The sequence below is a fragment of the Chinchilla lanigera genome, unplaced genomic scaffold (assembly GCF_000276665.1).
Source record: "Chinchilla lanigera isolate Chin_1 unplaced genomic scaffold, ChiLan1.0 scaffold00006, whole genome shotgun sequence".
Lineage (NCBI taxonomy): Eukaryota > Metazoa > Chordata > Mammalia > Rodentia > Chinchillidae > Chinchilla > Chinchilla lanigera.
In genome coordinates, this window is record NW_004955407.1 from 38,860,568 (window position 1) to 38,879,390 (window position 18,823).

At 59.7% G+C, this 18,823-nt stretch overlaps 1 protein-coding gene and 1 long non-coding RNA gene across 2 annotated transcripts in view; one reads left to right on the forward strand and one right to left on the reverse strand.

Moving 5' to 3' along the window:
• Window positions 1-8,438, reverse strand: part of LOC106146751 — a 37,539-nt gene extending 29,101 nt beyond the window's left edge. The window contains exon 1 of the mRNA XM_013505003.1: window positions 8,315-8,438. The gene's annotated coding sequence lies outside the window, so the exon portion shown is untranslated. The remainder of the gene's footprint in view (window positions 1-8,314) is intronic.
• Window positions 8,439-10,288: 1,850 nt separating this feature from the next.
• Window positions 10,289-11,395, forward strand: LOC106146752. Its single transcript, XR_001231322.1, has 2 exons — window positions 10,289-10,536; window positions 10,743-11,395. It is a non-coding gene; the product is annotated as an uncharacterized LOC106146752 (long non-coding RNA).
• Window positions 11,396-18,823: the final 7,428 nt, after the last annotated feature.

An 18,823-nucleotide genomic window follows, 5' to 3' on the forward strand; every position in this document is an offset into this window, starting at 1 on the left:
CCGTCCCCTGGGCCTCCCAGCCCCTAGAAACTCAGTCTGCAGTGTCACCGGGGTCTTTGTTCTCGCGTCCTGGCCTCCGGGATTGGGTGCAGCCTACCTGGCTCTTTGCGCGCTTTTCGGCTGGGAATCGCGGTGGTATGAGTCCGGCCCACACTCGGACCCAGGAGCGCTGCAGCTCCCGGAGAACTCGCTGCCTGGGCGCTTGAGTGATCTTTGATGTCCAGCCTTGACATCAAAGATCTCTACAGCGGGGGCCACTTGCCCCTGCAGCAGGGGCAGGAGTCTGACCCCAGGGGGCCACACTGTCCCTGAGACCACAGCTGCTGCCTTCGAGGGAGGGAGCAAAGATCCACCATTGAGTCACAGCTGCCTGGCGCTGTGTCAGGCTGAGCTCCAGGGATACCTGAGACTCCCTGCGGCCCAGCAGTCTCAGGCTCCATAGAGACCTACGTGTCCCTGCGAGACACCTACCTCAGGGACCGGTGCAATGCTGCCACTATTGAGTCCTCTTTTGGTTTTGTTTTGGTGGTACTGGGATCAGGCCCAGGGGTTTCCCACTGGTGAGGTACACCTGAGCCCTTTTTACTTTTATTCTGAGAGAATATCATGAGGTGATATTCTCAAGGCTACCCTGGGGCGAGTGGCCCAAGGCAGCCTTGAACTTATTATCCTTCCGCCTCCAACTCCTGAGTAACCGGAGTAACACGTGCGCACCGCTATGCCCAGCTGTACCCCTGTGGGAAATGTCCAGTCCTCCTCTTCTTTCCCATCTGTCCCTGCCTCCTGCAGTGCCCCGGGGATAGAATCAGTCAGCTCTGAGACGGATCAACTTCGCACCTCCTAGATGGGTCAGGGTGACAGAGAAAGCCCTTCAACAGGTGTCAAAGAGGAAACAGCTCTGCCTCTCAGTAGGAAGCAGACTTTACTGGGAAGGACACTGCAGGAAGGACAGCTCCGGTGACGCCACTTTCAGATGTAACTGAAAGACAGCAGGAGGGTGTCTGAGGGGGGACAGAGTACGGGGGCACCCCAGGCAGCCTGGCAGGGGTCTGGGCTCCTGTGCATGGCCGGTCCTTGGACCCCAGGGGTTCTGGGCTTTGCTCTGCGGGGAGAGAGGTCCATAGAGCGGAGCTGGGCAGAGAGAGCGGCTCTGTGGGGGGGCAGAGCTCTGCAATCCTGAGACGAAGTTGGGGAGCAACAGGAGGAGCCAGCCCCAGCCCCTGTGCTGAAGGGCAGGTGAATGTGTGTCCCCGAAAGTTCCCACGTGGAAGCCCTGTCCCCCACACAAATGGATTTGGAGGTGACAGGGGTTAGGGAGGTGACAGGTGGGCTGACCCCATAGCATACAGTGTGTTTCTCGAGCCCCCTAAGGGTCCCGTGAAGGGCTGCTTGACAACGGAAGAGGCCTCACCAGGACCCCGATGTGGGCACTTCCAACCTGGGCTTCCAACCACAAAACCAGGGGAAGGGAGGGGCTGTGGCGCCCCAGCCGGGGGCCTTTGTTACAGTGGTGAGCAGGTCCATGTGTGCTGGGACAGGACCACGGCCGGGGTCCCCAGGTCCAAGCAGAACACACCCAGGCCGTAGAGGAGCACACTGCCTCAAGGGAACCCAGCTTGAGCACAGCCCCCAGGCAGGAGGGGGTGCGGGCCAATGCCCTCTCAGACACCAGCCATGCAGAAGGCAGTGCATGCTTATGTGTGTACATGTGTGTACATGTGTGGTGTGTGTGGCATGGGTCGTCCCAGGTCCTGGCTCATCTTGGGTCTGTTCTCTAGTGACCCAGGGCAGCCATGACACCTCCCCAGACCCCCACCTCTGCCTGAGCATCCCCCCAAGCTCCCGCCCCTCTTCCCCCAAGCTGCTCCTGGCGGGGGCTCTGGAGCCTGCTGCAGGCTAGTGGGGCACAGCTGAATTTGGCACTCCTGGGGGGGGGGGGCCCAGCCCGGCACACCTGCAGCCAGACCCCGCCCTCCTGTGGACCCTGGGTCCCTGCGGGAGAGTGCAGAGCAGGGAGCCCCAAGTCAGACACCGCGTCCCCCGCTCCAGGCTGGGACAAGGAGGGACTGGGACCCCAGAAGACGGCCACTCCAGAAACCGCAGAGGGGCCTGCTTGGCCTAATCTAGTTTCCGCCCCGCAAACCTTAGGCTTCTCATCTTAGCATCGCGGATTGCTGCAGGCAGGGGGTTTGCCGTAAGGACTGGAAGGTGTGAAAGCAAACACTTAACGCACGGCTAGCACTTTGCACGCCGCACCCAAACAGCTCTGCTCACTGCTGTGACTGCCGTGCAGCCAGGAGGTGGGGGCCGGGTGCTGCCTGTCAGAGGGCAGGGGACCCGGGACCTCTCCCTTTCCACACCCAACCCCTCAGCCCATCTACAGAGCATAGTAGGCCACTCTTGATGGCACATGGCAGTAATCCCAGCACTTGGGAGGCTGAGGCAGGAGGACTGCTGTGAACTCAAGGCCAGTCTGGCCTACAAAATGAGTTCAAGGCCAACCTGAACTGCTAGCAAGACCCTGTCTCAAAAAGACAAAACGAAAATAAACAAACAAAAAAACCACAGTGCCTTCCCTAAACTCTGACTCACGTGCATCCAATCATCCTCCCACTTGCCATCCCACCTGCCCACTCACCTGCCTTCCCACCTGCGCCCCCACTGCCCTCACACCTGCCCTCACATCTTCCAGACCCTGCTGTCTCTGTCCTCCTGTCCTTCGTACATCATGACTCCCCTGGATTTGGAATCTATGTTCTCCTCTCCGGTATCCTTCCTTGATCCCCAGCAGGTAAATTCTCCTTAAAGCACAATGACGTCAGAGAGATCTTTCCAACTCACTGAAAGGTCTGGGTGGAGGCCCCCGGGTGGTGGCCTCCCATGGCTCATCTCACATGCCACTGGATTTACACGAGTGGGTCAGTGCGGGGACCCCCTGGTGGCGACTGAGTCAGACCTGTGCACACTTGCCAGGGTCTCTGGGTAACATTAGGAGTCTCACTGTTGTACTTTTACAGGAATTTGATGTTCACAGCTCCCCTGGGAGCCAACAGCCTGGTCCCCAGTCCGCAGGGGTACACAGGTGAGCCCACAGGCCCAGGAGACCCGAAAGCCTGCTGCTCCCTGGGGGTGGGCACGGTAAGCACGAGGGGGAGGAGGGCTAGTGCCAGGCACCATTGCCTGGTAGGTCCTTGCTGCCCCGGGAAGCAGGGACAGCAGAGCTGCTTGTAGACCGGTGCATGGGGCACCTAAGGGGGGCAGTGACCCCAGAAGAAAGAGACAAACCCCAGCCCCTTCCTCTCAGCTGACAAGAAGGCCCAGCCCAGGCCTCCGTCAGAATGGGACAGGAAGAGGCCCAGAAGACCCGGCTAACACCACAGCTCAGCTGCCAGGGGAAGGGCTGGGCACCATGACAGCCACACCAGGGGACAACGCTGGCTCATGAGTGTCCACCCCCCTAGGGTCCAGCTAACAAGAACTGCCCTGACAAATGTGCCAGGAGGCAAGGTCATCCCTGCGGAGAGCATCCACAGAAAAAGTCCTCAAAGTCAAGAAAAAGGCCAAAACGCAAGCCATGAGCAGAAGATTTCATAAGCAAAGGAAGGAGAAAGATGCTAAACCCCAGGGAAAGATGCCAACCCTCATTAATGACCAGGAAAATGCAAATTCACAGCCCTTGGCCTTTTAGACGGCCTGTAAGCAGGCACTGCCACTCGGGAAAACTGTTCGCCTTGACCTGTTCAGCTGAGCTCAGGCCCACTGCGTGACATAAGTGCGACATTAGGGTCTGGGAGACAAGGACACGGACACACGTGCTCCCAAGAGCATTTCCTTTAATAACCCCAAACCAGAAACCACCCAGAAGTTCGCCGGCAAGAGGGTGGACAGGTGGGGAAGGTGTAGTATTGCAGAATAAAACATCACACAAATGTGAAAACCAAAGACCCACCGCCACATGTGTGGCAGGGACACAACCCAGGCAGCGGCTATGAAGCTGAGGTACCTCATACCACAGGGGAGCCATGCGGGTGGGGGCATCTGTCCCGTCTGCCGCCATCTCCCAAGCATTCAGAATGCTCCCTGGCACACTGCAAGCGCTCGGGAGGATTTGCTGAGTGACTTAGTGATGCATGACAAGGGCAGCTCACAGACAGCATCTCAGGATTGGGCCAATGCACTAGTCCTTAACCTGAGAAGAGGCTGCACATCTTCAAACGTGCAGCGGTAGTATTTGTTCTTCCACCTGAACTCTGTCCTTCACAGAGTAAGAAAACAAGATTGTTGGCCACGCATGGTGGCTCACGCCTGTAATCCCACCACTTGGGAGGCTGAGGCAGGAGGATCATTGCGAGTTCGAGACCAGCCTGGGGTACACAGTGAGCTCAAGGCCAGCCTGAACAGCATAGCGAGACCCTGTCTCAAAAAGACAAAAAGAGAAAATAAGATTGTTTTAAACCATGAAAGCATTTAGGAAGAACAATAGCTGGGAGAACTCACACAGATGGAGAATCACGAAAGCACTGTGATGTTAGTGCAGAAACAGACAAATGAAAAAGAATGAGCCCACAAAGTTCAGGAAAAGGATACAGAGCCATTGTTTCTTTTCTGCAACCCAAAGAGCTGGAGAGACTGAGCTGGCTTGTTGTCTGTCTCCTGGCACCTGTGGGCAAGTGCCTCGGCCCTGCCAGCGGAGGTTGGCACCCACACCCTCCGTACAGTGCCAGCTCCTGGCAGAGGAGGCTGTGCAGGCCGCCAGAGCTCTGCCATGCTGAGAGGTTCCCGGTGAGCCCAGCTCCCGCAAGGCGCGGAACAGGTTTGCCAATCGGTGTGACTGCCAAGTACCCAAGAGGTGGGGCGCCCCCCGCTCCTGCGGCTGCCCTGGGAGAGATGAGGGGAGCCCTGGGGAGGGGAACGGAGGAGTGGGGTGAAAGCCGGAAGGACCCACGATTAGTAACTAGTCCTGTGAGTACAGCCATGTACACGTATGTCCGAAGTGTGTCTCGCCATGGTGTGAATGGATTTCCCGCCGCAGTCGCCAGTATTGCTCCTAAAACACAGAGGCAAGCTTCCCTCAGACCGCTCCTGGAGCCCTGTGAGGTGGCCAGTGGTGCAGATGCTGTCCCCACACTCGGAGCTGAGCGGCAGGCTTGGAGGGAGCGGTCCCACCACTCAGAGCAAGGAGTCCAGGGCCGGGGGTGAGGGAGATGCCCTCTTTCCCTGGCGTTTATGGCTGCTCCTTCCTGGCTGCTTTCTTCTTTTCCTTTTCTAATTAGTCTACTTTCGAGGCTTATTACTTCACTCCACTCTAGTCTCTTCCTTTAAGAAAAAAAAAAAAAAAAAAAATGCCAGTGGAAGCTCACTCAATTAATTGCACAAACCACTGACCGGATGCGCCCACTGCCTGAAAAAGATGATCTAATCTAAAGGATTTGACTGGTCTGATTTTGGGGTACACGGATGAGCTTCCACCAGCCCAGAGCCTCCAGGAATGTGTGTGTGCTCTGCGTGTGCACCGTGCACAGGTATTTACACGCACATGTACGTGTGTGTGCAGACACGTACACATGTATGCGTGCCTTCTTTTGTGGACACAAACTCATGTCTTCTGATCACATTTGAGAGGCGTCCTTGGTCCTCTGATCCCACCCTAGTCCACATGTCACCCATGAAAAACTGGCAGAATCTCCCCCGCCAGCTCCAGCCTTGGGCTGAGGGCCCAGTCCTGTGGCCACGAAGCCAGCCCCATCCCTGCCGAGCTGCAGGGGGCTTCTGCGGCTGCCTCCTGACCCAGAACCAGAAGCGGCGTGTCTGGTCTCCCGGCCTTCGGTAAGGCCCCTGGGCCCTGACCACATCCCCACTGCTGGGGTCCTGGCCGGCAGCTGTGTGCACTGCCCAAGACCCAGACCCCGGGACACACAGCCACCCACCGATGCCAACTCAGCGTGCAGAGGACTTGCAGAACGTGTGAATATTTTAAAAGGGCTCCACACAAGGCAGTGCTATGACCGGATCCCTGAGAATCAGGTTGCCAGGGTGGTTGACCAACGCCTGGCAGGGTACAAAGCGCAGGGTGACCCAGGCCCATAGCACTGTGGCTCCCGGCTGCCACAGCATTTGCTCTGTGGAGGTGCTGCCGACAACACCTGCCTTGGACTGCACTGTGCCCGGCCATGGGCAGCTCGTCCCTTTCCCCGCCAGCCCTGACCTCTGGCCTCCGACTTCTGACCTCTCTGCCAACGAGACTGTCACCTTGTGCTTATGATCCAGCACCCTCCTACCCCTGAGCAGCCTCAGGAGGAAAAACCAGGTTCATGCAAACTCCCTTTTCAAGGATCACACCCTCTAGTTTGGGGGACTTTTTCATGCTTTATGTCACTTTCCGACACCTTCAGCAATTGCTCCCATCCTGTTCCTAGTTAATGATCAGCAGGAAGGTGGGTAAAGAAATTCTGGAAACTGGAGGTGCTCAGCCAACTTCGCTTAGCCTGGCACGGAGGCACAAGGCGCCGTGCTGGCGAGAGCCTTCCCTCCCTGTCTTTTCCGCCAGCTCTCTGTTGTTCCTCCTCATTAACTAATGCTTGAAGGAAACCAGCACATCACCCAGGAGATGGGGAAGGAGAGTTCCCACAAAGTAAGCGCGGCTCTCGGAGACAGGCGAGCCCGTGCTCGGAAGCAGCAGCTCCCAATGGCCCTGAGGTGGTGACCTCTCATCTCTCCTCCTCCAGGACTGGGCGTCCCATCTCCAGGTTCCCCCGTCCCCCCTCCAGCTCTCCAGCTGTGACAGGAGTCTCAGACAGCAGCTAAATCCCCTGGCTCTTCAGACAGGCGCGTGCTCCCTCAGAGCCCCGCTGTGCGCTGTGTGGCCTTCATCTCAGCCTCTGTTCCTACGCTGCGGATCAGAGACCCAGCAAACAGTGGAGAGGGTGCCACGGCCCTGCATACGATGAACAGGTACAAACAGGTGCAGATCCGGCCAAAGAGGGCACCACCTCACGCCTGGGCCTCCCCATAGCTGCTCCTGGAGGCCCATTGTCATCTCCGGAAACAAGAGCAACACAGACAGAACCTAGCTTCATGCTGAAATCAGACAGCGCCCAGACAATGACACCATCACATGGAGACTGGCCCCCATCTGGCCAGGCCTCCAGGCACCAGGGATGTCTCTCTGCCACTCAGCCACTCAGAGAGGGGGCCGGCACGCCCCAGCGCAGGTGCTCTGAGCCCAGTGAGCTCCTCCCTCAGGCCCTGCAGCTGCGAAGGGGAGGCTTAAGAACAGAGAGAAAAGGAAAGCCAGGCCCTGGGGAGGCTGGGACAAACTCCTTCATCTGATGGAGTTGTCGAGAAAGATACAAATGCTAAGGAAGGGCCACGTGGCTGAACCGCGTGTTGCCTCCAGAGAAGGTGTGAGGCCACAGAGGGCAGGCAGTTTAGGGCAAGGATACGGCCGTCCCTTACCCTGCGTGACAACTGCATGCCCGTTATTGCTGCCTGGAGCTCAGCTGTCTTGACTTTTGGTCTCCACACCCCCTGCAAGGCATGGTACACAGGTCGGAAGTGAGATGCCTCTGCCCACGGCCCAGAGCAGCTGGCCTCGTGTTCCCGCTGGACCTTTGCTGGCTCGTCCCCATCCGAGTGGCCTCTCAAGCATGCGAACCCCAAAGCACCATCCAGGTGCAGTTTCTGGCTCTCAGACATCACACACAAAGGGAGCCTGACAGCAGCTTCTTCGACACGGCGACCACGGCCTGAGGTCCACTGCTGCTCAGACCCCAGCACATTTGCCCACACGGGCTGGCCCCTCCCTACTTGGGATGCGACATCCAGCTCAGGTCAGCCCAGAAGCAGCCCCGGCCTCTGAGGAACAGCTGCCCAACTGCATACCCACTTTGTGGGCAAGGAGACCAGCAGGGAAGTGGCTTCTCTTAGCTTTTCCAGCCAGCCTCAGAAAACTAGAGAACGTAGCGAAATAATTCCCCCTTTAGAAGCCACATTGTGGAGCCCTCTGTCTTAGTGCCACAGCCCCCCTAATTGGCCAGGCAACCTCCTCACCCGCTCCCCAGTCAGCCGCCCCTCCACCACGTGTGTGCCTGTTTGCCAGAAAGCTCCAACTGTATTCGCATGTTTTCCATCTAATTTAGCCTGCTCACAATGAGAGCAGGTGTAACTCCGGCAGGCAACTTGAGCTGTCAGCCAGGCCTGGCGGGCAGCCCAGGGACCCACTTAAAGGCCTCTGTCGCTGGGAGTTGGCATGATCATTCTGCAAGCCCAGCCCGCACACGCGGGTGAGGGCTGCCCCTTTTCCACCTCCACTCACCTGGTACAGAGCACCAGGGACCTCCAGGGAAATGCAAGTTGTACCCAGGGATGGCCTCTATCCTCTTTGACCTCAGAGCCTGGTACCCAGATGCCACCACTAGCCCAGGGCAGCTGCTGGGAAGGCCTCGAGCGCAGTCACAAGCTCCCCAACACCATTTGGCGTCCTGCACTCACCAAGGTCAGCTCTGAGGGAGGCTAACCTACAAGTAGAGAGCCAGGCAGAGGCCATAGGGAACTAGCACTGCCCTCCACAGGCCTGGTGGTGGATGGCCACAGCCGTGCTCACGTGACACTGCGTTTAACCTGCATGGCATCGTCCAGGCTGTAGGGGCTGTGGGCATCAGAACCAGCTGTATCTGTGGTTCCTCACCACCCTAGATCCACCACAGCCCCTGTCCCACTCCATCCCCACTGCCAGAGCAGACAGCAGCCCCGGGCCTGCCTGTCCCCAGCCCAGGAGGCCCACACCTCCCTCATTTGCATATCTCACGAGAGAAAAGCCAGCCGCCCTGGCTGACACAGCTGAGGACGACCGTTGTGTATCACAGTCGGTGACCAGCTGCCAAGCGATAGGGCCTGCCCTGTCAGCCCCTAAATAAGGCCTCCCAGTTGGCTCCCAGAGGGCTGGCAAGGGTTGGGCACTGGGCACCCAAAAGCCTAGAGATGCAGGTCATGTCCCTGCAAGACCACGGGCGGGGGCTCAGCACCCATCCCCACACCCACGCTTGGGGCACACTCAGCTCACTCTCACATGCCTACGTTCACGTGCACACTTACACACAGCCCATGCACACACTCACACACTAGTGGACACGGTCACACTCACTACTTTGCACACACACAGAGCGTACAGCTGGTCTCCACCTTGGCCCTGGGTGATGCAAAGCTCCCAGAGGACGGCAGGCTGGGCCCCACAGGACAGCAGGGCGGGGTGCAACCGGCATACCTGCGAACGGCAGGGCATTCTGTCCACGCCACAGCTCAGCCGGCCTGCCAGGCTGTGGGAATTTCCGTGCGCTGCCCCTGCCCCAGGTCTCCAGGCAGCACCCTGAAGCCAGCGCCACCTGCCCTGTACCGCCCCGGGTCAGGCCATGAGACACAGTGCCCCCTGGACCCTGCTGTCTCCCCACTCTCTGCCTCTGACCCCAGTCTCAGGCTTACCTTGGTCCCACCCTAGCACACACACACCACAGAGTTACACACACCCACACACACACGTGCACACGCAGAGTCACAGAAATACATTCACACCAGCACACGGAGATCAGAGAAACACATGCCTCACACAGATACACAGACACATGCACGCACCCGGACACACCACACCCAGGCACACAAGTGCGTTTACCCCCAAACACAGGCAGAGGCGCACACACGCTCACACGGGCCAATGTGCTGGGACTGATGTCTGCACACATGTCCTTCCTGGCATGCATGCTGGCACGCGTGTTTGTGGAGGTGCAAACACCCATGTGTGTGGACACACAAGTGTGCACTGAGATAGATGCTCACAGATGCGTGCACACAGTCCGTGTGCATGTGCACACACACTCGGGATGCCCTTCCAGCAGCGCCTTCCTACTAACTGTTGTACTGCCCATGGCCTGTGGGTCTCTTCTGTCCCCTCCTTTGTTGACCCGAATGCTGGCCTGTGACAACTCTGCTGAGTGACAATCAGCACAGATTTGGTGGCCGCGGCCGATGGCTTCCCTGCCTCCTCCTCTTCCTTTGTAGCACACACACCCAAGTGTGCCCATGTGTGCCGTCACCACCTGAGTTGTGCAGGGGTTGAGGGGGCGGGGCACAGAGGAGGGGACCCCCCCCCGCCGCTCTAGCTCTTGGACCCTGTGTGTCTTGCAGGGACACGGGGACGAGGTGCACAAGGAAAAATAAGGCCACGGACGCTCTGGCGATGCACCCTGTGGCAGGTGACAGCACCGTGAGCCCCGGAGCCCAAGCCTGGTCCCAGAACCTCCCACTGCCTGCCTGGCTCCCCTTTCTTCCTGGCCCGGTCACTATTGGCCTGCTGAGGTCCACGTGGCCAGCCCCCAATCCTATGACTGAGAGTGGGAGGCCCAGAGGTCTAGGCCACTCGCCTTGTGAAGCAGGGGGAAGAAGGGTGGAGTCACCCACCTTTGAACTGGAGACATTCACCGGTGTCACGGTGACATTCAGCGACACACTGAGTCACAGCGTGGGCACCGAGGAGCTCCAGATGTGGTAGGGAGGGCCCCTTCCTCAGGCCATGACCCTACCTAGGAGGGGACAGAGTAGAACAGGGGACAAGGTGCCCACAGATCAAGGGGGAGCCTGGGGCTGCTAGATACTGGGAAGCTGGGACGCGGGACTTCGGCCGGGGCTGGCGCCACCATCACAGCGACAGGCCGGGAGGCCACACACGCCTCCCCGCCCCCACTCCCCGCCAGGTTGCACGATTCCTGGCTGGGCTCCAGCACCTGGCGCTCCCGCCCCGCACACCCCACACCCACCTCCTTGCGTCAACCCCAGCTCTGCTGGCGCTGCCACCTGCACAGCCTGCGGTGAGAGGGCTGACATCAACACGAGCGGCATGACCTGGGTGTCCCCGGAGCAGGTCGCCAGCACTGGAGAGTCCACTGCTTGGCCACTACAGCATGTCTCCTAACCCCATGGCGGGACCCAGCAAAGTCAAGTCCACCCCAGCTCCAGGTCCTCCCTCCCCTGCCTTCCCTGACTTGTCCTGCCTCAGCCTCCATTTACTGGAGTGTGAAGTGGCCAAGCGCCACCTTTACCACCCTGCCTCTCCTGCTGTCTGAGGTTAGAGTCGGGCCTCAGAGCTCGGACTCTCGGACCCACCAGCGTTCCTCCCGCTCCATCAGGCACTGCCTCCTCCTGGGCCCCACGGGCCACACACGGTCGCTTTGAAGATGCCCAGCCAGGCCCAGCTGGCTGCCCTGTGACCTGGCCAGCCCACAGAGGTCCACACCCTGGGTGTCACAGCCCCGAAGGGTCGCAGAGCACGAGATGGGGAGCACATGGCTTGGAGAGTTTCGCTGAATTTTGGACACTGAAATTCAGTAAATTCTTTGCTTTTGATTGGTCACTTTCCATTGTGCAGGTTCCTCCCCTTTTGAAGCCTTCTCCCCTGCCGCACAGGCTCTTTCCGGGATCCTGGGGAGGGTCGGCCTCCGCCTTCCTGCAGACACTGACCTTGCGGTTGGCTGGAGGTCACCACAGCCGGGACGTGGCCCAGACCCAGCTCTCTAAGGGGGTGTGGCCCGGCCCAGCGTCGCTGGCTGGCAGCTGCACAGTGACAGAGGACTGGGAGAGAGGTGTGGGCCAGATACCCGCTCCTGGCTGCGCCACTGCCCGGTTGGTGACACCCCAGAGCCTGATGCAGACCATGGGAGCCGCCAGGCAGGTCCGCGGGAAGACCCACGCGTGCGGGCCATCACGGGTGTCTGCGGTAGATCAGGCCAGCTGAGGACTGGCGGAGACGGACCAGGTCCTCAAGGTCGGATGAGGCGTAGAGAGTACTTGGGTCGGGAAGAACTGGACAGCCCCATGAAGGGGCACGCACCCCGCACTCGGGCCTCCCGGTACCTGGGCTGGCTCTGTCGAGGCGCCGTGCTGGCTGAGGGCATCAAGGACGCGTCTGCTGGTGTGAGGTCCCTCCCGGTGTGTGGCCATACTAGAGGCCAAGACGGGTCCCACCACCCCCTAGTGAGGAATGCTCTGAGAGGTCAGCATCAGCCCCATTCATAGATGTGCAAACCGAGGCAGCACGCCCAAAGCTCCAACTTGAGACTTTGCCCAGATCTCTGAAGGCCACTACAAGCTCCTCCACCCCAGCAGGAACCCCGCTTTCCTATTTCCTCCCATCTGCACAGCAGGGACCTCTCTTCATCCCGGCCCCCACCTCTCCTCCCAAAGGACAACAGCACAGACTGACCCAGCCACCAAATGCCCACCGTGCCCTGGAAGACAGAGGTCACAGACATGGGGCCGGGACCCGCACAGGGAGCCCCTGGCATAGCTGTGGGGTCACCTGCTGGGCACCAAGGAGAAGCAGGAAGTGCACTGGCCATGGTGTGGCCACACACCCCAAGGCAGGAAGGCCACCAAAACCACACCTTCCACGCTTCCCCCTCAGGACTCCCTCCACCAGGCCAGAGGAGAGCGGAGCCCCGCACACCCAGGAAGCTGAGACCCGGCCCAGAAGGACACGGCCCACCCAGGAGGGCCTGGGGACAGCGAGACTGCGGGTCAGGCTCCTCTGCACACTCGTCCCCCTGGAGGGATCCACTGTGGCCAGGGGCAGGGAGGGAAGGCCAGGCCCTGGAGCTGTCTCCGCACGGGGAAGGGTGTGAGCCGCCCTGTGTTCCCTCCCAGAATCCTCCCAGGCTGGCTGCGCACCCTGCCAGGATCACAGTTGCAGGGAGGAGCTCCAGGAGGCCGAGGGCAGGAGTGCCCAGCGAGTCCACCCCGGTGCCCCAGCCCTCCTGCAGGCACAGAGCAGCACCTGGGGCCTCGCTGGCCCCCTCCCCACCCCACACGGCACCCACAGTCTCAGGTCACCCAGTGACTCATGGTGCTACTACCCACAGTCAAGGGAGGGAGGCAGAGGCAGAGGCAGGTGGAGCCTTGGGTGAGAAGGACAAGGAGGCTCCAGGAAAGAAGAGGACAGCGGCCCTGACCTCCCACCAACCGGAGGCTCCCAGGCCTCCCCACCTCCACCAGCAAGCCGGGTCTTCCTGAGTCCCAGCCTCACCCAAGCCGCAACAGCATCCCCAAAGCTGCTGTACCCGGTGGGGGCCCGCAATCCCCAGCCCAAAGGGGTCACCCCATCCCTGTCGTCTCTGCATGCACACCCCTGGGCATCTCCTGAGATGTACTGGCCATTGTCCTATGGGTGTATGTGCCCAACAGGGACACCTCCGCCTCCACCATCACCCCCTGGCTGCCCTACCCTGGGCCAGGGGCCTCCTTTGCATGTGGCCAGGTTTGAGGTCCCACAGTCCCGAGGGTCCAGGGCGGACACTTACTGCCTCTACCCACTCCCGGGAGCCGGGCCATCCCGCGTCTGCGTAGCCGCCTCTGTGTTCCCCTCCTGTACGGACTCCGTCACAGGACCAGGGCTCGTCAGACCCAGGGCTAGGATACCTCACCTGGACCCTCCGTTATCAGCCGGAGCTTCCACCTATGCGGGTATTTCCAGGTTCCTGGGTTTAGAATTTTAGAATCTTTTCGGGGACACTGGACCTCCAGTGGAATGGAGGCCTCCATCCCCAGGAGGCCTCCATTTTGGGTCTGAGGTGACCACATCCAGGCCCAGGCCAGCTGCGGCCTCGAGAGTCTGTTAATAGATGACTCATTGACGGATTCTGGGCACCGGGTCACGGTGGGCGGGCATGATGGGTCACCATGGAAATGTCAGAACATCAGCACAGCCTTGGCCCTGGGGGTGCAGGCTGGCCCTGAAGGTCACAGTGGACAAGGTCGTGCCCAGCTCTTAAAGGGCCTGCGGGCAGCAGGGGGCCTTTCCCCATGCGTGCATCCTGAGCCTCCCTTCTATGGAAAAGTCAGTACATCACAGAATTTTCTCACAAAGGACGCCAGGAAGTGTGCCCCACATTTCACGGGCAGAGGTATCTGGCCCCATCTTGGCCAGTTCAACCCCAGGAGCTGCGAGAGAGGAACACACACAACGGTGTACATGTCCCCAAAGACGGGGACACAGGGTGACTCAGGATGACAGTGACACTTGGGTGAGGTCTCGTGTCCCCGAAAAGATTCTAAAATTCTAACCCCAGAAACCTGGAAATACCCGCATAGGTGGAAGCTCCGGCTGATAACGGAGGGTCCAGGCGAGGTATCCTGGGTCTGGTGAGCCCTGGTCCTGTGACGGAGTCCGTACAGGAGGAGGAGCACACAGGCGGCTACACAAACGTGGGATGGCCGGGCTCCCAGGAGTGGGTAGAGGCAGTAAGTGTCCGCCCTGGACCCTCGGGCAATGAGGCACCGCAGATGCCTTGCTTTTCAACTTCCCACCTCTGAATGAATTTCTGCTGTTTTTATTTTTATTTACTTAGTTGTCATTTTGAGGCAGGATCTCGTTATGCAGTTCAGGCTGGCCTTGAGCTCACTTTGTAGCCCAGGCTGGTCTCAAACTCACAACCATCCTCCTGTCTTAGCCTCCTGAGTGCTGGGATTGCAGGCGTGGGCTATCATGCCAGGCCTACTCTGCTGCTTTTATGCCATCAGCTCATGGTGACTGTCATGGCAGCTCTAGGACACACATGGGTCACCTGAGGACCTGGACTGACTCCCCACAGAATCACACTTCCCAGCAGGCAAGCGCGGGGCAGACCGTGACCGTGAGGTGGGACTGGGGAAGAAGGGCTGGGCACACAGTTGGCGCTGCACCCCAAAGCCCCCAGCACTCAGCAGAACAAGTCACCCCAGCCCCTTGCTGAGAACCGTGCTCTTCTCAGCACCACCTGCAATCTGCCTGTGGCCAAAGGTCTCAGAGATCCTTTGACCACGGACAGAATTTGGGGTCTCCTGTCTTCCCTCCTGGCCCCCCAGATCCGATATGCCCTCCCCTGATGGTGTCCCTGTCTCCCTTGAGAATTGTCACACCCAGCCTGAGACACCCGCCAGGCCAGCCCCGTCCAGAGAGCCTGCGCGGGTCCTGGCGGCTGAGCGTCCAGCCACACTGATAACCGATTTCCCGGTCCTGCAGGGTAACAGCAAGGGGCTCACAGGCTCAGGCACAAGACAGCGAGCCAGAACCTGCTTCTCAACACTTTGCCTTCCCAGTGACCTTGAGGTGCCCTTGAGCATGAGGCAGAGCTTTTCCCCAAAGGTGGAGCAATGCCAATAACATGTGATTGTGTGATTGTACATTTCAAGTTCAAGTACAAATGACACAGAGAAAAGCTGGAGAAATGTCAGGCTGGCCACAGAGCCCAGAGGTTGGCAGTGACCACTATAGAGGGTGTCTGGGTCGTGCACATGTACGTGTGTGTATGCATGTGCTGGTTGTGCATGTGTGCTGCGTGTGCATGGGTATAGGTGTGTGGGCACACACCTTCCCTTCTGTCCCTTCCAATGATAAGAGTCTGCACACACAGGTTTGGGCTTCCCTGCCTCTGTCTCCTGAAAACCTGATCTCTTGGGAGCCCCCCAAAAGACAGTCTGAACTCTAAACCCCAGAACCTAGCAATGCACCCTTCTGTGGAAAGTCTTTGCTGGTGAGGAAGGGTCCAGGCAAATCTTCTGGGACTGATCCCCCAGCTCCCGGATGTCAACCAGCAGGACCAGACCCTGGCAGCTGACACCCACGAGACCTTGTGCCAAACCAGCCCCAACCCAGCCGCAGCGGGGTCAGGGCTCCCCTTCCCAAGTATAGCTGCTAAGGCCAGGGAGTGTGCCGGGGGCAGAGAGCAGGCTGCCAGCCCACAGGGCAGAGCCCTGTCCCCAGCCGGTGGCCTTTCCTGCTGGGCCCAGAGCCCGTGGCACTCGTGCGCCAGGCCCTGCTGGCAGCCACACACAGCCCTGGCCTCAGGACATCCAGCCTGTGGCCAACACCTGTGTCCACCAGGCTGCCCACCAGCACCTTCCCTGCCCCACATCACTCAGGCCATTGTGGCTGTGGGCAGGAGGGAGGCCAGCGCCCTCCTAGGAAGAGCCGGAGCTGCCAGGCAGGAGCCCCGCCAGAGCTGCTGGCCCACACAGTACCAGGCGGCCCACCCACCCCGACTTCTTTCCAGCCGCTCTCACAGACAGCAAACAAAAGCAAAGCACAATATCGCAAGGAAGCGCCGCAGGCTCTGCACACAGCTCTGGCTCCCGGCTCCCAGCTCCCTCCTGGACACAGCTCAGGGGTCAAGGCAGGCCTCCTGGCTCCGCACTACACAGCCTCGAGGCCCTCAGAGCCAGACCTCTTCGGGTGTTTCTGCGCAGGTTCCTTTCCCCACACAGTGAAGGTGACCTTTAAGGCTGATGCTCCAGTCTCCTCTGGGCCGAGGTCTGGGAGCAGAAGCAAGGCCTCTGCTGCCACCTGATGGTCAATGGGAAGAAGGACAGCTGGTGTGGAAGCCTTCCCTTAAAGGGTGCAGATGGCTCTCAGCAGGGCCTCAGAGGGGCTTCCCACGGTCACACAGCAAGTCACAGAACAGGGCCAGCACCTGCCTTCCTCAGAGCTCCGGCTCACAGGTTCCACGTGATGCCTAGGGCTGGAGTCCTGGCTGTGAGGTGGACTTGGGGGGACACCAGGCAAATGACTCAATTTCTATCCCAGATCTCCCCTAACAACAGAACCTGGGTCAGGCTGCTGTGAAGGTTACAAGGCCGCTGTGGTCAGGCCAGAGCCCAGTACCCCACAGGCGATCCGTTAATGCTTCTCCGCTGCTGCTGCTGCTGCTGATGATGATGATGATGAAGAAGACAAGGATGGTGATGGTGACAGTGACCGTGGTCTGTGAAGTCGCTGGTGGTGAGGGCAATGATGATGTCGGGATCGCAGGAGGGGCCTGGCTAATTCTTGCTCTTGCACCACACAGCCTCAAGAGGCAGGGATCACCTGGAGAGACCCTAGGACACTCTGGTCCCTGGACGCCATTTCTCCAGGCCTGGCTCAGGCCCCAAAGTACCATAGCTGGTTCTCTGGGCCCAGTTCTCATCCTTCCCTAGACAGTGGGGTGTTCCAGAACACACATGAGGTGTCCCAGAATGCCCAGCCAGGTGTCCTAGAATGCATAGCAGGGTGTTCCAGAATGCACACGGGGTGTCCCAGAATGCACAACCAGGTGTCCCAGAATGCACAGCCAGGTGTCCCAGAATGCACATCAGGGTGTTCCAGAATACACACAGGGTGCTCCAGAATGCACAACCAGGTGTCCCAGAATGCATAGCAGGGTGTTCCAGAATGCACACGGGGTATCCCAGAATGCACAACCAGGTGTCCCAGAATGCACATGGGGTGTCCCAGAATGCACAGCAGGGTGTTCCAGAATACACACGGGGTGCTCCAGAATGCACAACCAGGTGTCCCAGAATGCACAGCCAGGTGTCCCAGAATGCACATCAGGGTGTTCCAGAATACACACGGGGTGCTCCAGAATGCACAACCAGGTGTCCTAGAATGCATAGTGGGGTGTCCCAGAATGCATAGCAGGGCATTCCAGAATGCACATGGGGTGTCCCAGAATGCACAACCAGGTGTCCCAGAATGCACAGCCAGGTGTCCCAGAATGCATATGGGGTGTCCTAGGACACACAGTGGGGTGTTCCAGAATGTACCATGGAGTGTCCCAGAATGCACACGGGGTGTCCCAGAATCTGCAGCAGGCTCTCACTTCCAGGGACTGGGGGATGGGGTCTCTTTGCCCTAAACACATCCCAGAAGTGAGGGACAGGTCAGAAAGCAGGTGCACTTGACCACAGCACCCCAGAGCCCAGCCAAGCAACTGGCATGGAGGGAGACACTCTCAGGAGACGAGGTGGGGGGTAGCAGCCCAGGTGATGCGTGGAGGCCGGGCACCGGTAAGCACAGGGGGGCAGACAGCCCCAAGGCACAGCAGACTGTGGGACCCTCTTGATAGCCACTCAGACCCCAGGGCGCAGCAGGACAGCCGTGGCCCAAGGTGCGTCCTCTGCCTTAGTGCTTACGTGGGCACAGCCCCCTGCCACCACAGCAGCCCTGGACTCACCAGGACCCTGAGGGGTCAGAGCCATAGCTCTGCCCAGCATGGCGTCTCCTGGGCCTCACTCAGGGATGACTCTGAGGGTGCCCTGCTGTGGAGCTGCCCCCAGGGGCAGGGGCTCTGTGTCCCGGCATTAACGGGGGATGATGCTGAGCCCCAAGACTGCGGTGGGGCAACTGCCAGCTTGCTGCCTGCTGGAAACCCTGGGGCCTTGACCCCACAGTAACCGTGGTGATGGCAAAGTGACCTAGGGGCCCCGTGCAGGGAGGGCTGTCCAGATCAGACCCTCCGGTGAGGAGACGTGGGCTGCAGCCCCAGACAGGTGAGGAGGGCCCGGGCCCAGGCGGGGTCCTCTAGGATGTCTCCTGAGTCTCTGGATCCTCCACCCCAGAGTCCCAGCGTCGCAAAGCAGCGGAGCGGCCAGTCCCTGGCCTTCTGTGCACAGATGGTGTGGACGGCTGGACACAGGGGCAGGAGGGCGTGAGGCTGCCCACCTCAGGAGGCCAAGAGATGAATGTGTGAACTGCAGGGCTGATGGGCCCCTGGGAAGTGGAGGAACCTGGGGACTTGGGGGCCCGGTGAGAGGTCCCAGCAGCTCTTGGGCTGGCCTATGCTTCCCTCCACCTGAAGGCCCAGCAGAGGCCAAAGGTCCAGGCTGAGGGGCTGAGGAAGTCATCCCCCGCCACGTCCTCATGGGACATCCTCTGGGTGTCGTCCTCACGCCTCTTCCTATAAGGAGCCCAGTGCCCTTGTTTACCCTGGTCACCTCTGTAAAGTCCCTGTACAAACAGTCGGGCTGGAGCTGGGGAATCAGTATC